Source organism: Mustelus asterias, chromosome 2 (assembly GCF_964213995.1).
Source record: "Mustelus asterias chromosome 2, sMusAst1.hap1.1, whole genome shotgun sequence".
Taxonomy (NCBI): domain Eukaryota; kingdom Metazoa; phylum Chordata; class Chondrichthyes; order Carcharhiniformes; family Triakidae; genus Mustelus; species Mustelus asterias.
In genome coordinates, this window is record NC_135802.1 from 96,426,507 (window position 1) to 96,446,164 (window position 19,658).

At 41.1% G+C, this 19,658-nt stretch overlaps 1 protein-coding gene and 1 pseudogene across 3 annotated transcripts in view; both read left to right on the plus strand.

The window, feature by feature from the left end:
- Window positions 1-3,389: 3,389 nt before the first annotated feature.
- LOC144509870 (protein PALS2-like) overlaps window positions 3,390-19,658 on the plus strand; it is a 136,090-nt gene continuing 119,821 nt past the window's right edge. Inside the window, exon 1 of one of the 3 annotated variants that reach the window (XM_078238808.1) lies at window positions 3,390-3,598. The gene's annotated coding sequence lies outside the window, so the exon portion shown is untranslated. The remainder of the gene's footprint in view (window positions 3,599-19,658) is intronic. The other 2 variants (XM_078238827.1, XM_078238798.1) reach the window with 2 other exon arrangements.
- On the plus strand, window positions 10,463-10,641 carry LOC144482244 (U2 spliceosomal RNA; annotated as a pseudogene).

Sequence of the window (19,658 nt, forward strand, 5' to 3'; positions counted from 1 at the left end):
TCATCCAATTTCTAACTTCTTTCCACTTAGAAAATACTGTTACATTCTATCTTGCCACTCAGAGAGCACCCTATGCAGGTGCCCTTCCTATTCCTTTGGGGATCGGGCATGCAGAGTCCAAGGCTGCCTGCAATTTTTGTGATCTGCATGAGTCCATGTTACATGCGGTTTGGAAGGACGCAGTTCCCCCATGCAGTATTTGAATGAGTTGCTAATCAACAGCTGTCTGCATTTCAGTCTCACGCTCCTGATCTTTGGTCATTCAGTGTGAAGTGGGGCAGGCAACTTAGAGGAGCTCTTTGTGGTACTATTCCAAGGTCTGGTCATCCATAGGTCGTCAAAGTAAGAAGTTTAACAACACCAGGTTAAAGTCCAACAGGTTTATTTGGTAGCAAAAGCCACACAAGCTTTCGGAGCTCTAAGAGGTCCATAGTAATAAATTCATATCATCACTCATAGTAATAAATTATCTGTTGGCACTGGGAGTAAAAAGTTCCTTTAAAAAAAATATTTGATTTCCAAATGACACTTAGGGAATAGTTTTCAATAAAATATAATAATCATCTCTTCCTTTTTAAATTAAAATGTGAAAAGTCCACGTTCATTATAGATTTCAAGATACCAGAAACTGAAAAAACTCAAAATGTTAAAAGTTTTAAGTGAGACAGATAATCACTGATGATTAGGTCCAGGCAGCATTCAGTTGAGGAGGGGTTTGATCAATATGGATGCCAGCTGTGCCCATGGAGAAGTTGTAGGCATTGCATGCTTGAGTCCTTGTGCGCCCAGTGAGCACTAAAGGGACAGGAATGCAGAATTGACAAAACTAATAACTTTTTAAAAAATTTGGCAAGTTTGCTTTTGTTTCACTTATAATTTGGGGTTTATGGGTTGTCTTCCATTAAAAAGGGGGCAATTTTGTTAATTTGATTTCTTTTGGCAATGCCTGGCCACTCATGGCTTCCTATATTGAACTTCGTCTGGCACAGGTTTTCCCACTCAATTGATCAATGTTGCTTTGTAACTTTTTGCTCCCATCTACAGTATTTATGTTGTATCTAACTTTGTCAGTGACCGATATAGGTGTTCAGTTCTCTGTTCTTCATCTGGGTTATTTATAAATATAGTGTAAAGCTGCAGCCCCAGTACAGATCCCTAGAGGACATCATGGTTCTGATTTTTTGTTTGTCTGATATGGCGGGACAAGTGACGGAGAACACTGCAATTTCATGTCCCAAGTATCGTGTCAGCTTTCCAAAGCAGTCCCACCTCTCAGTAATTTTGGAGAGCTCTTTGAGGTCTTAATTAAAGACCCTGACCAGATTTTCAACCCAGCACACGGAGTACCAATAGCATCAGGGTGGCTGCCTGTGAATCCATGATGGTCTCCCAGCAGCAGGGTGGGTAGACATTGGAGACGGAGGCACTGCTCTGAAAATTGGCTGCAACCATTGCAGCACCTATTGCATTGGGGGGGGGGGGGGGGGGGAGAGGGGAGAGAGGCTTCCCTAGATGTCCAAAGACCCTAACCTTCCTGACCCTCTTACTTATCTAATTTGTAACCCAGGATCAGGAATGTAGGCACCTCACTGGGAAATCCAGAGATGAAGGTTAAAATAGTTGACAATGAGCTTCTTTATGACCACTTTATCTACTACTTTTTAATTACTTACCCAGCTTCCCCTCTCTCCAATCCCAACCTCAGGAAAAGCCAGAAGAGGATCACATTGTAATCCTAACACAACATTAGTTTCTGTGACCTTTCCAGCTTGTTCACTTTTGAACCTGTCCCCACTGTATTGGGAAAATTCTGCCCAACATTTTGGGGTTGATGACCTTGAATCCAGACCGGGCAAAGTTAGAGACGTAACAAGTTTTTAAGCAGTTACAGAGTCAAGGAAAGAAAAAAAAGGGAAGAATCTATGATGGTGTGGAATACAGGATAAATTAAAGAAAATGGAAGGGATGATAGTGCAAGAGAAAAAGAGATGTCAGCGGAACAGCTAAAGCAGCAAATAATGAGTCTGGAGGATATGCAAATAGGAGTAAAATCAGTAACAGCAGCTGACAAAAAAGGGGCAGAGGTTATGATCTGAAATTGTTAAATTTGGAAGTCTGTAAAATGTCTCTGTCCTTTCTTTGTCAGCTGCTACTGCTGCTTCTACTCCTATTTGCATATCCTCCAGACTCATTATTTGCTTCTTTGGCTGTTCCATTGCCATTTCTTTCTCTTGCACCATCACCCCTTCCATTTTCTTTAATTTATCCTGCCTTTCACTCCATCATAGACCTTCAATTTTGTTCTTCCCTCTTCCTCCTAAAATGCCTATGATGAGATGCTGTTCTGAGTTTATGTTGAGTTTCATTGGAACCATGGAGTTTGAAAACTGTTGGGAGTGGGGTGGAGAACTGTAATGACAACCAATCTGAAGCTCAGGGTTATGCCTGTGGTCTGAAAAAAGGTGTTTCTCAAAGTGATCAACCAACTTCTGTTTGATCACCTTCAGTAAATTCAGTAAACGAAATTGAAGTACAAATTGCTGTTTGAGCTGTTGGCTGATGTTTGGGACCCTGGGAAGGAGTTAAAAGGGCGGATTTTTAGAGCAGGGCAAAATGCATTGCCACAATGAGATAATAACTTTATTATTGATTGTACAATTATCAAAATGGTCAAAGTTGAACTAGGTGAACCTTAGAACAAAAGCAAAACGTGCTGGAAATTCACAGCAGCTCTGTCAGCATTTGTGGAGAGAGAAAAAGAGTGAACGTTTAGAAAGAGTCTGATCGAGCCGAACTTTTCTTGAACTCTGGAGTGAAATAAAATATGGCAATTGGTAATTTATAGCTGGAAACACCCCAAACAGGTCAGACCCTCTACGCTGTTTCATCTCCTTCAGGCGGTCTAAGTTCCATCATCAACAACGACTAACTCACCCAAGCGCTAAACAGACACTCCCCTTACTCCTGACAAGATTCAACCCCTCCTTCAGGATAAGAGAGATTCAGTACCGGCGGGAAACCTGTCGGCAAGGGGGGTTGTACCAGAATGAAGATGCGAATGTGAAAGCGGGCTCTCTGTTGGAAGGTCATTGACCTTAACTCCCGCCTCTCTCTCTCCACAACTGCTGCCTGACCTGTTGAGCGCACTCACACCACCTCATGTTTTTTTAAAAAAATAAAGTAAACCGGTGCAAGGTGTCTGGGTGACACATTGACCCCCATTTCTGACAGTGACATACCTCACTTTATAAAGTCAGCCCAGCAGGAGCAGACTCAGCAGCTGCTCCGGGGAGGAGGGGGTGTTTGACGCATGCGCGCTGCGCACTCGGCGCTGGCCGCCACGTGACTGTGCCAGTTGCCCCCGCGCGCGCGCGCGCCGCTGCCTCCTCCTCCTCCATCTTCTGTCAAACGAAAGCCGAGTGCAATTCCGCCGCCTGCGCGAGGGGAGGCGAAGCGCGGCGCGAGCTGCGGATTGGAACGCGCCGATTGTCTCACCCGTTGGACCAGCGGTTCGCGCGCGTCCTATTGACAAGCCGCGCGCGCACGCACGCACGCACACGCACCGCACGGGGCGAGAAAGGGAGCCGCTCGCGCACAGGTTAGTGCTTTCTACACTCGCGACTTTCACCCCCCCCCCCCCCCATCATCATCCCCACCACCCCCAACCGACATCTCATCATCGCCTGTCTTTTACATTTTGATGTATGGATTGTAAGACGATATTTTTTTAAATTGAAAACACAACCCAGAAAAAAAATTACCGCAGCTCGTGTTTCTGATACGAAAGTTTGTCAGCACGTCTCTGGGGGTAATGTCTGCTGTTCTGAATCGCGATTCGTCCGAATATGTTTCAACTGCGTTCTTTAATGGTCTTACAATCATTGTGTGCAATGTACAGTTAGTAATACTGGTGTCCGTCACTAGGGCAGTGAAGGGGGTGTAAATGGCCAATTGCTAGGCGGGCTTCTTCATTGAGGAAATAGATTGCACTGTATCTCCGGACATAATCCGTGTGCAGGGGATTTATACACGTGTAAAACCAACGCTGGTGTTAATTCGTCTTGCCCGCCTTTTATACTTCTCGCCCTATTGTATGAAGTGGCCAGGCCGTGCCTTTGCCGGTGTGCTTGCTGAATGTGTCTTTGTGATTTCACAGTAATAGAGTATTTAGAGATGTCGCCAAAATATGATCCGAACACCTCCTTGGTCGCTTTGCAGGGTGGCCACATGTAGTCAGATTGCTTTCTGTGAAGAGAATCTTGCAGGTTTTGTTGATGGTGAGGTGTTGTGGCATCAGCTGTTTAGCGATAGTAGTAACATTTCTCCTGAACTCGTGAAATGTCTAACTGTTTTGTTTGTAATCTGTGGTGCTGCATGTTGGATGATATCCTTGTCCTGTTGCATGTAGTAGAATGTGAAAAAGAAAATTCGCCTTTGCCTTTGAATGGCCGTTTAACTCGAACACTTTAACCGGTAATTCGATAACACTAATAACCACATTTTACAGTAGTCAAATTACTCTTGAGGCTTCTTCTCTTTCTCTTCTAGAAACCTAGACAGCTCAATTCGATATGAACTTACCTCCTTTGGCTTGTCCTGTTTAAATTTTTGAGGACCTGATTTATTTGAAAATGTCACTGCTGACATTGTAACACGCAGTCTGCCATGTGGGACTTTGCTAAAGCCTTACTATATAGACTATATCAAGTGAATTATTTCATTGACCCCCCTCCTTCCTTCCTCAAAAAATCCAATCAAGCTCGTCAGGCAAGACATTCATCTAGTATCCATGCTGGCTGCCCTTAACTAGAGTCATAGACTCTAGTGTTTCTAAATGACAACTAATATTGTCCTCCTTCAAATTTTTTTTACTCATTCACCTACCACAAATTAAGCTGACTGGCCTGTGATTGCTAAATCTATACTGTTCTCCATTTTTAGACAATGGTACAACAATAGTAGCTGCAAGTCCTCTGTAACCAAACCTGTAGCCAGCTATGATTTGAAAATGGTAGTCTCTTTTATTTCCTCTCTTGCTTCTCTGAATTGCCTGGGATACCTGACATTTTGTTCTTTGTCACCTGATAATTGGGTCCGATAAATGGAGGTTGGTTTTATTGAGGGTGCCACTTCCCAATGAAAGATGCGTCCACTTTACAAAGTTTGACTTGTGTGCAGGAGCGGACTCAGTTTTGGATGTAAAGATAGTTTTATGTTTTCTTTATATGTAAAAACTCCCTTTTTTGGGTAAAGGGGGATGCTGAAATTTTCTTAGCTGCAATTATAGATTGTACTCTGAACTCTTTGTCAGATGATACGCAGCTTGACTGTTTCCAGATCTTTCCATTACCACCGTTAGCATGATGCTGAAGGTGTCCAAGAGTGACATCCCTGTCTGTGCACATTTTAGTTTGCCCCATTTAAAGCTACAGCCTTTACACAACAGTTGCCTAGTTGGCAATGGTTAGGAATGACGAGTCAGGCAATAAAATGATCTGTGTACTGTCGTGCTCTCTATTAATGCTTCAAATACAATGCAAACCAGTTGGATATTTCATAAATGACAAGTTGGTTATTTTGAAAGAGTGGAAATTGCATTAGTGAACTGATGGGATCGTGCTTTAAAACAATTTTTTAAAAAGGTCCGATTTATAATTAAGTCTACAGGTTGCATGAGAGCAGTGTTGTCCAGTGCACTTACCAATTGGCTACAAGCTTGCGATGAATTGATGCAGTTTACTTTTAGAGCCACACAATATTGAATTGTGTTAAAGTTACAGTGATGGGTATGGGTGTCACTCATTGGACATCTATTTGTCTGTCCCTAATTGAGCAAGGATGGATCAACCATGTTGCTGTTAGAGAGAAGTCACAAATCTGTCAGACCGCAACTTTGTTTATCAGCGTATAGTTCAGGTTTTATATAGTTGTAATTCCGAACCTGAACATAGTTTGAGTTTTTAGTGACCTGGAAGCTGAAGGACTATTTGCTCACCGAAATAAGAAAAATAGTTTACTGTTTGTTACCACCTTTGTTCATGTGCTCACTGAGTCCCTCTAAATGACGATACATTTAGATCTGCTGGACTGCTATGTGTAGCTGTGAAAACAGGAATGGCCTTTGGAAGGAAAACAATCTAATTGCTCTTGAAATTTTCTAGGAGAAATCTAGTTACACAGGGGATGTTAACTGAAGTGCTTGGTTTGGTTTAGTTGATAGTTGGCAGCTTTTGCAAAACAGTTGGGGTGCATGAGTGACGGGCAACACTGCATGCTGAAATATGTAATTATGGAAAGCTTGGTGCAGCACCATCCAAGTGTGTTCATCCTTCATCTTGATAGATCTATTGAAAGGATAGGGTGCTGTTCATGTTACTGGATGTTGGCCGTGAGCCAAAGATGTGTTAAATGTCTGGACACTGTATTTGGCAATGACAGGTGACAGAGTGTAAGCAAGCTAAGCATCTAGAGCGCAGAAGCCAATGTGTAGAGATTTGTTGATTCTTTTCTCTTCCTGCGTCTCCTAATATGTCAATTCTGATGAAATAGAGACAGTCTGCACTTGAAGCAAACTGTCAGAAAAGAGAGCACTCAGTTAACAGATGTTATGACCCTTCTTGAAAGTTTATACAGTGGACTTCATTTTGTGGAACAGTTGGATTGCAAAACCTGTTTGAAGTTGTTCTGGCTCTGGCAGTGGTGTATTGGTCTTGATAGTTTTAAAACGTCAAACCTGTTTTCAGAGAATTGTTCATTTTTACTATTTGTTGCACATATTTAATAATGCATTTTCTTGTATCATGTGGTAAACATGGTGACTAGATCATCACAAGTTTGGTTTTGACATCCTATTGAACAGCATTCTGCTCGATGTATGAAAGTTGCACTTATGCCCTTGTATTGGAGTTGGAAGATTGTTCGCATCTATGTGCGAATGTTATCCTATAGTGGTCATTTAAAGGTTTGTGTAAGTTTATACGTGCAGTAGGTTGAATGACATTTGTTTTAAGACAAATGTTTCGTTCTAACATAATGATAAAGCTTGTATGCCAAATGGGTTAATTTAATGTTGGAAAGACTATAGTTTATCCCAACCTGTGGAAATATAATCAGTCATTAGAAATACTAATGATTTTCATTCTTTAAAAAAAATTAATGGAGTTACAGAATGAGCTTCCCAAATATTTAAAATCTTAGTATCCCTATAGTGCAGATGGAGGCAATTTGGCCTATCAGACCTGCACCGACACCAGGCCCTATCCCCGTAACCCTGCTAATCTCCCTGACACTAAGGGGGAATTTATCATGGCCAATCCACCTAACCTGAACATCTTTGGACTGTGGGAGGAAACCCACGCAGACATGAGGAGAATGTGCAAACTTCACGCAGACATGAGGAGAATGTGCAAACTTCACGCAGACATGAGGAGAATGTGGAAACTTCACACAGACATTCACCTGAGGCCAGAATTGGACCTGGGTTCCTGGTGCTGTGATCCTGGTGCTGTGAGGCAACAGTGCTAACCACTGTGCCATCGTACCGCCCTCAAATCCATTCTCTTGTATTCAATATTGTACTAAATGTTGTTCTCAATGGACATCAGATTGATGGAGTAGAATATTAATTTTATGTAATATATACTTGTAATTATTTTATTCCATACCATGGAATCTCTTAAAGATTTAGGAAGGCAGAAGTGATGACCAGGAATAGTGGGGCAGTTTCAAACTGTCCCTATTATTGTGTCTATAATGGCAAGTCCTTCACTCTTCATTTTGTGGTCTCTGAAATGCTCCTTCTAAACATTTCTGCCTACTACTTATCTCCACTTTCAAAACCCATGCCTTTTGTGACCTCTTCAATTTTTCTTCCATTTGTGTTTTGGCGTCTTTCCTTAAACTATTGAGTTCCTTAAAATATTTTGCCACATAAATGCTATTGCTCAAACTTGGGCCATGGATTTTATTTTTCTTACTTTCTGTTGCATTATTAGGTATTTTAATGAGGTGACCAGACTTGTTCCCTGCTCTTTTGCAGAGATGCTGTATAATTGTGAAGTAGGGCTTATTCAAGAGCGTTGTGTGTTGATGGGCTTGGGAATTTTCTTCTGCCCACCCAATCCCATAACCTTGCTGTCTGTTTTCTATAGGAAAAGATCCCACAAGCTCTCAATTGCCCATTATTTAAATTTTTACTTAATTGCTCTTTTTTTCCTGAATTGTGACAATGATTCACATAGTAGTTAAATCAAATGTCTTTGTCTTTCCCAAAGCCCAGCCTTTTTTGTTTGTCAATCTTGAATATATTATTGAAATTCAGTTTCCATTCTTAAGTAGTTTTGAATAATGTTTACTGAGCTTTCTCTGCAGTGTAAATAATTTAGCTCTTAGTTTTTCCTCATAGCTCAGGTGCTTAAACTGCTCTCCCTTTTCTGCACAGCCTGCCTTACACACCACATGACCATCTCTCGGGACTTGCTCAGTCTCTCTGCTTGCTTGCCTCCAGTTAATTTTCCACTCTCTTGCATGTTGATTTGTGAAGTACCCACCACTACCCTCAAGCCCCATAAATCTGACCAATTGGTTTATTCGCTCACTTTATTTTGTTCTCTTGTACTTTTTCCTTCCGATATCAAAGACCATTTGCACGCACCAACCTACTTTATCAACCTATCTACCTGTCCCTCATTGCTTGACACCCAAGATATTCAAGGTCTCCATGCTTGGTTAGGAATTGCATCTCGCAATGAAAGATATGTTTTGCTGTGGTTGAGGGAAATCTTTGACTAGCCTGGACAAAAGGATAATCAGCCAAAGAATAAATGTGATTTGGTAATTAAATAATTCTAAATGAATTATTTGTCTTCCTCTTTACACAAGATCTGCTCCTACTATAATCCCAATTTCTGGCTCATAAAAACATTAAAAAATAATTCCAGTTTGTTTGAATAGTACTAAGTCTACTTTATCACTTTCACCTTCTTCAAGGACCACCCTGTGATGACACCCTGCCCATCTGACAGGAAACCATACATTTTTCAGGTGGAACACGTATCTCAGTCGGTACCATTGCGTCAATTCCATCTTCTTCCTTTGGTATTCACTTGGGCTCAACTAACTGCTGTGTAGCTTTAACCCTGAACTGAACTTCAAACCCAATGTTCAATCCATAACATATCTGCCTCCCCAGCTAGCTGACTGCCAACACTTCTGAACTCTTATCCATAATTCTGTTACTTTATCCTTGACTTCACTGTTGCCCTCTTCACTAACTTCCCAAGGCACACTTATTTTTCTGCACTGACTCTCTGACGGGAGAGTCCTTTCCCAGGCCCTTTCCCCCACCCTATCCCTGTAGCCCCACACGTTTACCATGACTAATCCATCTAACATGCATATCTAAAGACATCCCTACAATACTGCTTATACACCTTTGACTGTGTGGCCAAAATCTCTTCCAAATTGATTTTCAAGTTTGCTGAAGACACCACCGTAGTGGGTCGGATCTCAAACAATGATGAGACAGAGTACAGGAATGAGATAGAGAATCTGGTGAACTGGTGCGGCAACAATATTCTCTCCCTCAATGTCAACAAAACGAAGGAGATTGTCATTGACTTCAGGAAGCGTAAAAGAGAACATGCCCCTTCCTAAATCAATGGGGATGAAGTAGATAGGGTCAAAAGCTTACGTTTTTAGGTGTCCAGATCACCAACAACCTGTCCTGGTCCCCCCATGCCGACACTGTAGTTAAGAAAGCTCACCAACGCCTCTACTTTCTCAGAAGACCAAGGAAATTTGTCTTGTCAGCTACGACTCTCACCAACTTTTACAGATGCACCATAGAAAGCATTCTTTCAGTTGTATCACAGCTTGGTATGGCTCCTGCTCTGCCCAAGACCGCAAGAAACTACAAAAGGTCGTGAATGTAGCCCAATCCATCACGCAAACCAGCCTCCCATCCATTGACTCTGTCTATTTTCCGTTGTCTCGGCAAAGCAGCCCACGCACCCCGGACATTCTCTCTTCCACCTTCTTCCGTCGGGAAAAAGATACAAAAGCCTGACGTCACGTACCAACCGACTCAAGAACAGCTTCTTCCCGGCTGCTGTCAGGCATTTGAATGGACTTACCTTGCATTAAGTTGATCTTTCTCTACACCCTAGCTATGACTGCAACACTATATTCTGCATTCTCTCATTTCCTTCTCTATGAACAGTGTGCTTTGTCTGTGTAGCATGCAAGAAACAATACTTTTCATTGTATGTTAATTCATGTGACAATAATAAATCAAGTCAAATGTTTGGACTGTGGGAGGAAACTGGAGCACTCGAAAGAAACCCACCAGACACAGGAGAATGTGCAAAACTCCACACAGACTTAAACTGTACCCCATTGTTTCCTGAGTTTTATAGATTTGAATGGGCAATATTTTTAGGATTTGGCTAAGATCAAGTGTAGTATCGCTTCTTGGCCTTTTGGCTAAGATCAAGCGTAGTATCGATGTGCTGCAGTTGTAAGAAGTCATGATGTTACACTGAGGCTTCATTTGAAGCAATTTTTAAAAGCGGCATCTCAGCCTTTTGGCTAAGATGCAAATGAGATTGAGCCTTGGAGAAGGTGCAATGCCTGTTTCAATCAGCTTGGATCATGTAGATCAAGCCCAGGACAGGAAGTGAGAGCCCTGTCTTGTCAGCTTGGATCTGGAATGTCTCACTTGCAGAGACTCTGAATTGGACTTTGATTGGATTGAATTGGATATACAGGACCTTGGTGAGACCACATTTGGAATATTGTGTGCAGTTCTGGTCACCTCACCATAAGAAGGATGTGGAAGCACTGGAAAGAGTGCAAAGGAGATTTACCAGGATGCTGCCTGGTTTGGAGGGTAGGTCTTATGAGCAAAGGTTGAGGGAGCTAGGGCTTTTCTCTTTAGAGCTGAGGAGGATGAGAGGCGACTTAATAGAGGTTTATAAGATGATGAGGGGGATAGATAGAGTGGACGTTCAGAGACTATTTCCTCGGGTGGATGTAGCTGTTACTAGGGGGCATAACTATAAGGTTCATGGTGGAAGATATAGGAGGGATGTCCGAGGTAGGTTCTTTACTCAGAGAGTGGTTGGGGTGTGGAATGGACTGCCTGCTGTGATAGTGGAGTGGGACACTTTAGGAACTTTCAAGCGGTTATTGGATAGGCACATGGAGCACACTAGAATGATAGGGAGTGGGATAGCTTGACCTTCGTTTCGGAAAAGGTTCGGCACAACATCGAGGGCCGAAGGGCCTGTACTGTACTGTACTGTTCTATGTTCTATATAAACAAAAAAAATGACATTCTAGATAATACGATGGAGGATGATCTGAAACTTGAAACATCGTGAATTGTGAGGAGGATGGTATAGAACTTCAACAAGACAAATTGATGGAAGGGGCTGATAAGTGGCAGATGAAGTTCAATTTGGAGAACATAGAGAGATAATATGAAACACTGCACAATTCTAAAGTGGGTGCAGGAACAGAGGGATCTGGGTGTATATAAGTCATTGATATCGCTAGGACAGGTTTATTTGTTCTTATGATGTGGGCATTACTGGGAAGACCAGCATTTGTTGCACATCGCTAATTGCCCTTGGACTGAGTGGCTTGCTTGGCCATTTCAGAGGGCCAGTAAGAGTCAACTGTATTGGTGCCGGTCTGGAGCCTCATCGAGTCCAGATCAGAAAAGGATGGCAGATTTCCTCCCCAAAAGGACATCGGTAAGCCAGATGGATTTTTGCAACAATTAATGATGATTTTATTATTGAGACGGGCTTTCAATTCCAGATTTATTAATTGAATTCAAATTCTACCAGCCACCCGGTCCCCAGAGTATAACCTGGGCCTCTATACTACTAGTCCAGTGACATTACCGCTATGCCACCATCTCCATGAAGAGAGAACAGTAAATAAAACAAGTTATGTCTATAATCAACCAAAGAATAACTGTGGTTTGGTAATGCAATTATTCTCAATGAATTATTTTTCTTCACCTTTACACAGGATCTGCTGCTGCTATAATCCCAACCTCTGGCTCATAAAAGCATTAAAATATTTCCAGTTAGTTTGAACAATACTAAGTCTACTAGGATACAGTATCCTAGGCTTTATTAATGGGGGCATAAAGTAAGGAAGTTATGTCAAACTTGGATAAGGCGCCAGTTATTTGGTTGGAATACTACATTTGTTCTGGATGCTGCACTTTAGGAACGATATGAAGCCATTAGAGAGAGTTCCAGGAATGAGAATCTTCAGGTCAATTAAAAAAAAAAGCAAATTACATGATATGTTTCTAAATGTGTGGGTCCACAGTTAAGTAGGTTTTGCAGTCTATAATTTGCAGTCTTTTTGTTCTCATTGATTGAAAGGAAAGCTTATAGTTTTACGTTAATTAAGTACAGAAGATCGTGTTCCTGGAGGGGCGGATGTGCCAGGATTACAACAGAGAAGCTATCACCTCAATAGCACACTTTTGGGTTATTTCTCTCTAGTTATTGGGTAACCAACTTATGGCAGTGGGAGTTTCTGCTCTGAGGAACTGAATTCAAGCAGTTTGTCTCCCATTTGTTTTTCCCGCTTATAAAAAATAGAATGGAATTATATTCAAGGCCTTTGGATAGAGAATGTCTTTCGGTCTTGATATTACTCAGCAGGGGTTTGCTTATTCAGCTGAATGAATACTCTTTTCCTGCATCATGTTGCTATAAACATTGAATAACATGAGTCACAATTCTACTGCAATAAAAATGCTGAAATGCACAGACTGAATAACTGTCTATTCTTTTTGAAGTAACACCTCTGCTTTCTTTAGTTTGGGATAAAAACAGAAAAAGCTGGCAAAACTCAGCGGATTTGGCAGCATCTGTGGAGAGAGAAACATTTCAAGTCTGTGTGACTCTTGTTCACAGCTGCTGCCAAATGTACTGAGTTTTTCCAGCATTTTCTATTTTATTTCAGATTTCCAGCATCTGCAGTATTTTGCTTTTATTTTATTTCTTCAGTTTGGAGGCAAGTGGATTTTAAACTCAGTATCAGAGATTAAAAAAAGTGCTATGTATGGGTCGTGATCCACCAGCTTTGCCTTGTGTTCAAAATCAAACACTTAAAAATGCATTGTTCAGCTATATATCACGCTAAAGAAAATAAAGCTATTCAATAGTGAATTATGTAAACTCATTAGTACAAATGCAAAGTATGGCAGATGTTGGAAATCTGAAATAAAAACAGAAAATGCTGAAAATGCTCAGGCCTGGCATCTGTATTTCTCGAGTTAGCAATTTAAATAATTTCCTGATTTCACATGCTGGTTATTTGGATGATGAAATAGTGAGAGATTGAGGTCATGCAAATTGTGAGCAGTGCTTCCAAAATTACTTGGAAACAAAATCCTCTAATTTGAGCCAGTCAAAATGGCTTTAGGTGACTAGTCCCTTCTGTTTCCTCTTCTCCTTTCTCTTCTCTCCACTCCACAATTTTTGGGTGCACCAGATGCCCTTTTAATCTGTAAAGCACGATTTTAGCATTAACCAAGCTGGGTCATTACATTGCCTATGTTTTTGATGAAGATTGGATGATGCATCAGAGTTGTTATTAATTAATGCATGTTCTTTGTTATTATTAAACCACAAAGATGCATTGTGTGCTATTATATATCGGTCTTCTAAAGGCATTTTTCAGGAACAAAGTGTCCAGCTAGAAGCCAATTAATTATTTTAAAAGAAGAATTATGTTTTCTATTGGACAGATGGAATTTGTTCTTTATCACAAGCTGCATGGTGTTCAGTAGGGCTGCTGCACAACCATAATTATATTTTTGCGTATTTCGCAGGCTGCGTGCATGCAGGGCGCATATAACTGCAAGTCTGTTTTTTCTTGGGTCTAAATTAGTCTTGCTCTGAAGCTTATTGCTGAGGTGCGATTACTGGAATGTCCAAAGTGTAGAACTTGGGGATATGAAAGTTGCTCTTTGAGGGTTTTATTTCCAGTTTGATACAGAATCTTAGAATCCTTCACTGCAGAAGGAGGCCATTCGGCCCATCGAGTCTGCATCAACCATAATCTCACCCAGGCCCTATTCCCCATAACCCCATGCATTTACCCTAGCTAGTCCCCCTGATACTAAGGGGCAATTTAGCATGTCCAATCTACCTAACCTGCACATCATTGGACTGTGGGAGAAAACCAGAGCACCCGGAGGAAACGCACGCAGACAGAGGGAGAATGTGTAAACTCCACACAGACAGAGTGACCCAAGCCGGGAATCAAACCTGGGTCCTTGGTGTTGTGAGGCAGCAGTGTTAACCACTGTGTCAACCGTGCCGCCCCAATATATTTCTGGTGAGCAGTATAGTTGGGTGTGATTGGAATTAAAGGACTGATTATAATCATTGTACAATGAATCATTCTGAAGACTTGTCATTACAAATGGAAATGTGGTTGCAAATTTGTACACACTAAGAGGTAGATACTCATCTTGGTTAGTAGTGCAAAGCAGGGAAGACATGGATAGTCCATTTTACACTGCCTAATTTTCTTTATTGCATCCAGGCCAAGTGTAAAATGAGCTGCCGATTTGCTGATACCTGATTTGCATTACTGCCCAAGATGAATTTGTATACCCAAGATCCCACAATCAGAAATTGAGTGAATGGTTAATTAACTAAGTGATTATTGAGGAAAGAAAATTCACTGACCAGGAACTCCTTACAACTCTTCATAGTAGTGTTTCTATGATACCTGGATTACAACACTTACCCAGAATTTTTATTTTTTTGGCGCTTTTACCTGCAACTTGTCCCCTTTTTTTCATAAACTGCAAATAGAAAAATAAATTGGTGGCCTTGGTTCAGGTCAACCCTGCATCTTCTGTACCACTGCTTGATTAGAGCTGCACTTGAAGTGCAATTGCTGTCATGATAAAACTGGGCTTGTCTACAAATGTGTATAGACTGTCTTTGTGCAGAATGACATACATAAGTTAATGAATTTGTAGTGCCGAGGTTGTTTTTGCACACCTGTGAAGCTGCTTTCTAAGAAAGGGGTTTGCACTTTCATGGTTTGATGGATCAAAATTGAAGGATTGAAAGGAGTTTGAGGAAAAATGTAAGCAGAGGTATGGGGAAAATACACAACATGTTGGGATGCCATCTATTTTGGTGGGTATCTTGACCAATAAAGGCAGTTCCTGTTGGAGGTATATTTTGATGTACCTTTTTACAAATCTGTTTTTAACAAATATTATGTGCTGCTGGAGGTTCACCATTTCCCTTTAAACAACACTTGACAATAGGATTTGAAACATTAATTTTCTTCTCTTTCCTTCCGCCACCCACAGCACCCTGCGGTGTGTAGTTATTTTAGAAATTAATTGAAGTACATTGCGTACATATTTCTATTTGCCGTAGACTGCTACTCCTGAAGCGAAATGCTCTCAAATTGGCTAGACTTACTGGCTCTTTCAAGTTGCTTATTAATGGGAGATTAAAGTATTCAACTGTCAGGGGAAGTTTTGGCAAGATTTGTTAATAACTGGACTCAAAAGTTGGGTTTTGTAGGGACAATAATTTGAAGTGAAGGCGAGTTTAAAGCTTTTTATTATTTCTTTAATTGACAAAGTAAGCAAGTGTTAATATCCCACTAGTTTTTCGAGTGAAAGGTGCATGAATGAGTTCACTAATATTTTCCGAAGTCCATCCACATTAATCAGCTCTTGAATTGTGTAGCTTTCACAAAGTATAGAGATTTGAATTTTTCATCAAAACTAGGATTGATAATGCTTAGTCTATTCTTGACGCCTACTGTTCTAGGAATTTTAAAATATAGAATGGGGCATTCTCCAGGATGCAAATGATTATTTAAAAGAAAATTGTTTGTTGTTTGCAGAAGAATAGTGAAAGCAGATGTGACTGATATGATGTACATGTGATATGATGTTTTCAATAAAAAGTTGTTCTTTCCATGCTTTCATAACACAAATTTATGTCTGCCACAGTGGTAATGAACTTCTAGTTAGACATGATCACAGAATTGTTGCAGCACTGCAAGGCGGCCATTGTGTCTGCACTGTTTCTCCAAATGAATAATTCACTTAGTGCCATTCCCTGCCTTCTCCCCTTAAACCCTGCACATTGTTCCTTTTCAAATAATAACCCAGTTCCCTCTTGAATAGCTCGATTGAACCTGCCTCCACCCTTGGGCAAGAAATTCCAGGTCTTAACTATTTGCTGCATGAAAATGTTTCTTCTCATGTCTCCATCATTTTGCCAATTACTTGAAACCTGTGCCCTCTCATTCTTGATCCTTCCACCAATGGCAACAGTTTCTTCCTATCTACCCTTCATGATTTTGAATACCTTGAACGAATCTCCTCTTAACCTTCTTCTCCAATGAAACAGTCCCAACCTCTCCACTCTATCTGTGTAACTGAGCTTCCTCATCCCTGGAACCATTCTCTGAATATGTCCTGCGCACACTCTGTCTACACATCTTTCCTAACATGCGGTGCCCAGAACCAGTCACAATACTCCAGCTAAGGCCGAACTAATATTTTATACAAGTTTAACATAACCTCCTTGCTTTTTTACTTTATACCCCTATGAGTAGAGCCTAGGGTACTGTATGCTTTATTAACTGCTCTCAACGTGTCCTGCCACCTTCAATGACTTATGCACATATACACCCAGATCCCTCTACTCCCCCATCCGCTTTAGAATTCTACCCTTTATATTGTCTCTTCATGTTCTTCCCCTCAAAATGAATCATTTACACTTCTCTGTATTGAACTTCATCTGTCACTTGTCTGTCCCTTCTACCATATTATCAATAGTCTTTTTTGAAGTTCTGCATTATCCTCCTCACAGTTCACAAAGCTTCCAATTTTCCTATCATCCGCAAATTTTGTGCCCTGTACATTGAGGTCTAGTTCATGACTATATATCAAAAAGAGCAAGGGTCCCACCATCTTGGAAAACTCCACTACAAACTTTTCTCCTGTCCAAAAAACACCCTTTAACAACTCCTGGTTCCTGTCATTCACCCAATTTTGAATTTATTTTGCTACTGTCCTTTTTATTCTGATAGAATCCCTACAGTGCAGAAGGAAGCCATTCGGCCCATCGAGTCTGCACCGACCAAAATCCCACCCAGGACCTAATCCGTAACCCTCATTTACCCTGCTAATCCACTGATGCTAGGGTCAATTTAGTGTGGCCAATCAACCTAACCTGCACATCTTTGGACTGTGGGAGGAAACCGGAGCACCAGAGGAAACCCACGCAGACACGGGGAGAATGTGCAAACTCCACGCACAGTGACCTGAAGCCGGAATTGAACCTGGGTCCCTGGCACTGTGAGGCAGCAGTGCTAACCACCGTGCATCCCATTCTATGAGCTCTAACTTTGTTCACAAGTCTGCACGGCACTGTATCAAATACCTTTTGGAAGTTCTTGTACACCACATCAAGAGCATTATTTTCAACCCTTTGTACCTCCCTAAAATCTCCAGCAGGTTAGTTAAACACACTTTTCTCTTGATCATACTGCTTTCCTTAATTAACCTGAATTTGCCCAAGTGACTATTAATTTTGTCCTGAATTATTGTTTCTAAAAGCTTCCCCACCACGAAAGTTAAATTTGCTGGTCTGTAATTGCCTAGCTTATCTATGCACCATTTTCAGAACAACGGTGTAACATTACAATTCTCCAGATCTCTGACATACCCGAATCTAAGGAATACTGGGAAATTCATGACTAGTGGCTCCACAATTTCAACTCTCACTCATCTCTGTATGTGTGATCTATCCCATCAGTCCTGGTACCTTATCAACCGACCCAATACCACCCCCTCATCAATTTAAAACTCTGTTAAGTGACCGAATTACCTCCTCTTCCACCATTACCAAAGAAGAAAATGTTCCCAGGTAAAGATGAATACAAAATATTAATTTAATACTTCAACCCTTACCACCATGGATAAATCCCCTTTTTGGTCCCTAATTGATCCCACTCCTCCTATCACCCTTTAACTATATTATATATTCAGATAATATCATGAGGGGTCTTGACAGGGCGGATGTGGAGAGATTGCTTCCTCAGTCTAGAATTGGCAGTCATGGGTTAAAAAAATAAGGGGTTGTCCATTTAAGACTGAAATGAGGAGAATTTTTTCTCCTGTTATATATTTTTTTCTTTGTTTTATTCACTTCCCCTCAGAGCCTTCTATATTTGCCTGGTTCCTCATATTGTCCATCTGACGTCATATTTTTCACCTTAATCTTTATCTCTTTTGTCATCCAGGGAGCTCCGAATATGTTTGTTGTACCTTTTCCCTTTATGGGAATATGCCGTGATTATGCCTGAATTATCTTCTTTAAAGGTAGCCCATTGTTCAGTTTGCATTTTTGCTGCCAGTCTTTGATTCCAAATTGATCTGGTCCTGATCCATTTTTACCCCGTTGAAGTTGGCTTTCCCCTAGTTAATTATTCTTAATCTGGATTGTTGTTTGTCCTTTTCCAAAACCAACCTAAACCTTATGATATATAAAACACAGTCTCCTAAATGTTTCCCTCCTGACAATTGATACACTTGGCTCACTTCATTCCCAAGAACCAGGTAAGCAGTCCCTCCCTTCTTGTCGGACTGGAAGCATACTGATATAGAAACCTTTCCTGAACACGTTAGGAACTTTTTCCTCTTTCTGACCTTTATTAGTATCCCAGTCTATTTTGGATAATTAAAATCCCTATTATAACTACGTTTGCACCTCTCTGCAATTTCCTAGCAAATTTGTTACTGCATCTGTGTTCTGAGAGCCTTTTGCATTTCCCATCTTAGTAGTAGGAATAATTCATAGAGCAGGACACAAAGTGATGCCCCAACATGTGCATAGCCATAACTAATATAAAAATAGGGCAGAAAGCATATGTCCAATTGTTCCTTATTCTTGAAAGTAAGATTCAAAATGAATGGGTGAAATGCCAGTGGATGCTCAGGAAGTATTAATCAGATAAATAAAATGCCTCAGCAAAGTTAGTTTTGCCTGAATGTGCTGGCAGATGCAGGCTGCACAAAATGTTCTTTAATATTTGTCAATGTTTGCCATGTAGTGACTTATAATTTCAATGCTTAAACTAGCATTGGTGCTTAAGTCCTAGTTACAATCCTTGCAGTGTTGTCAAAAAGCCAATAAGCAATCAGGATCAGACTATTTTTACTTCTGGTAGTTTCATCAATTCAGGTAGAACCTGAATTGAATTTTACAGGGTGCTGCAGTCCCCACCTCTCTTCTGTTGGCCCCAGCTAAAAGTGGCTGGGTAGCAGAATTAATTGATTTTAGGTGAACTTCAGCCCCTTTCTCATGTGGAAGTCCAGCAGTTACAGCACTCGAGATAACAGCTGGGACTCCAGTCAGTCCCACCATGCTGAGGAGCTCCATGTAAGTTGAGGGATGGGCTCTCGGCAAGAAGGAGGGCTAGAGGAAGAAGGGGTAGCGAAGGGGAAGACCTGGTTGAGGGTGCCTCAGAGCCTGACACATTCTTCTCTTCCCCTGCCCCCCAACCATAAACTTACAGACAATAAGAAAATGGGTATGTGGGAAAGTCACCTGCTGCATTTTACAAGCTCC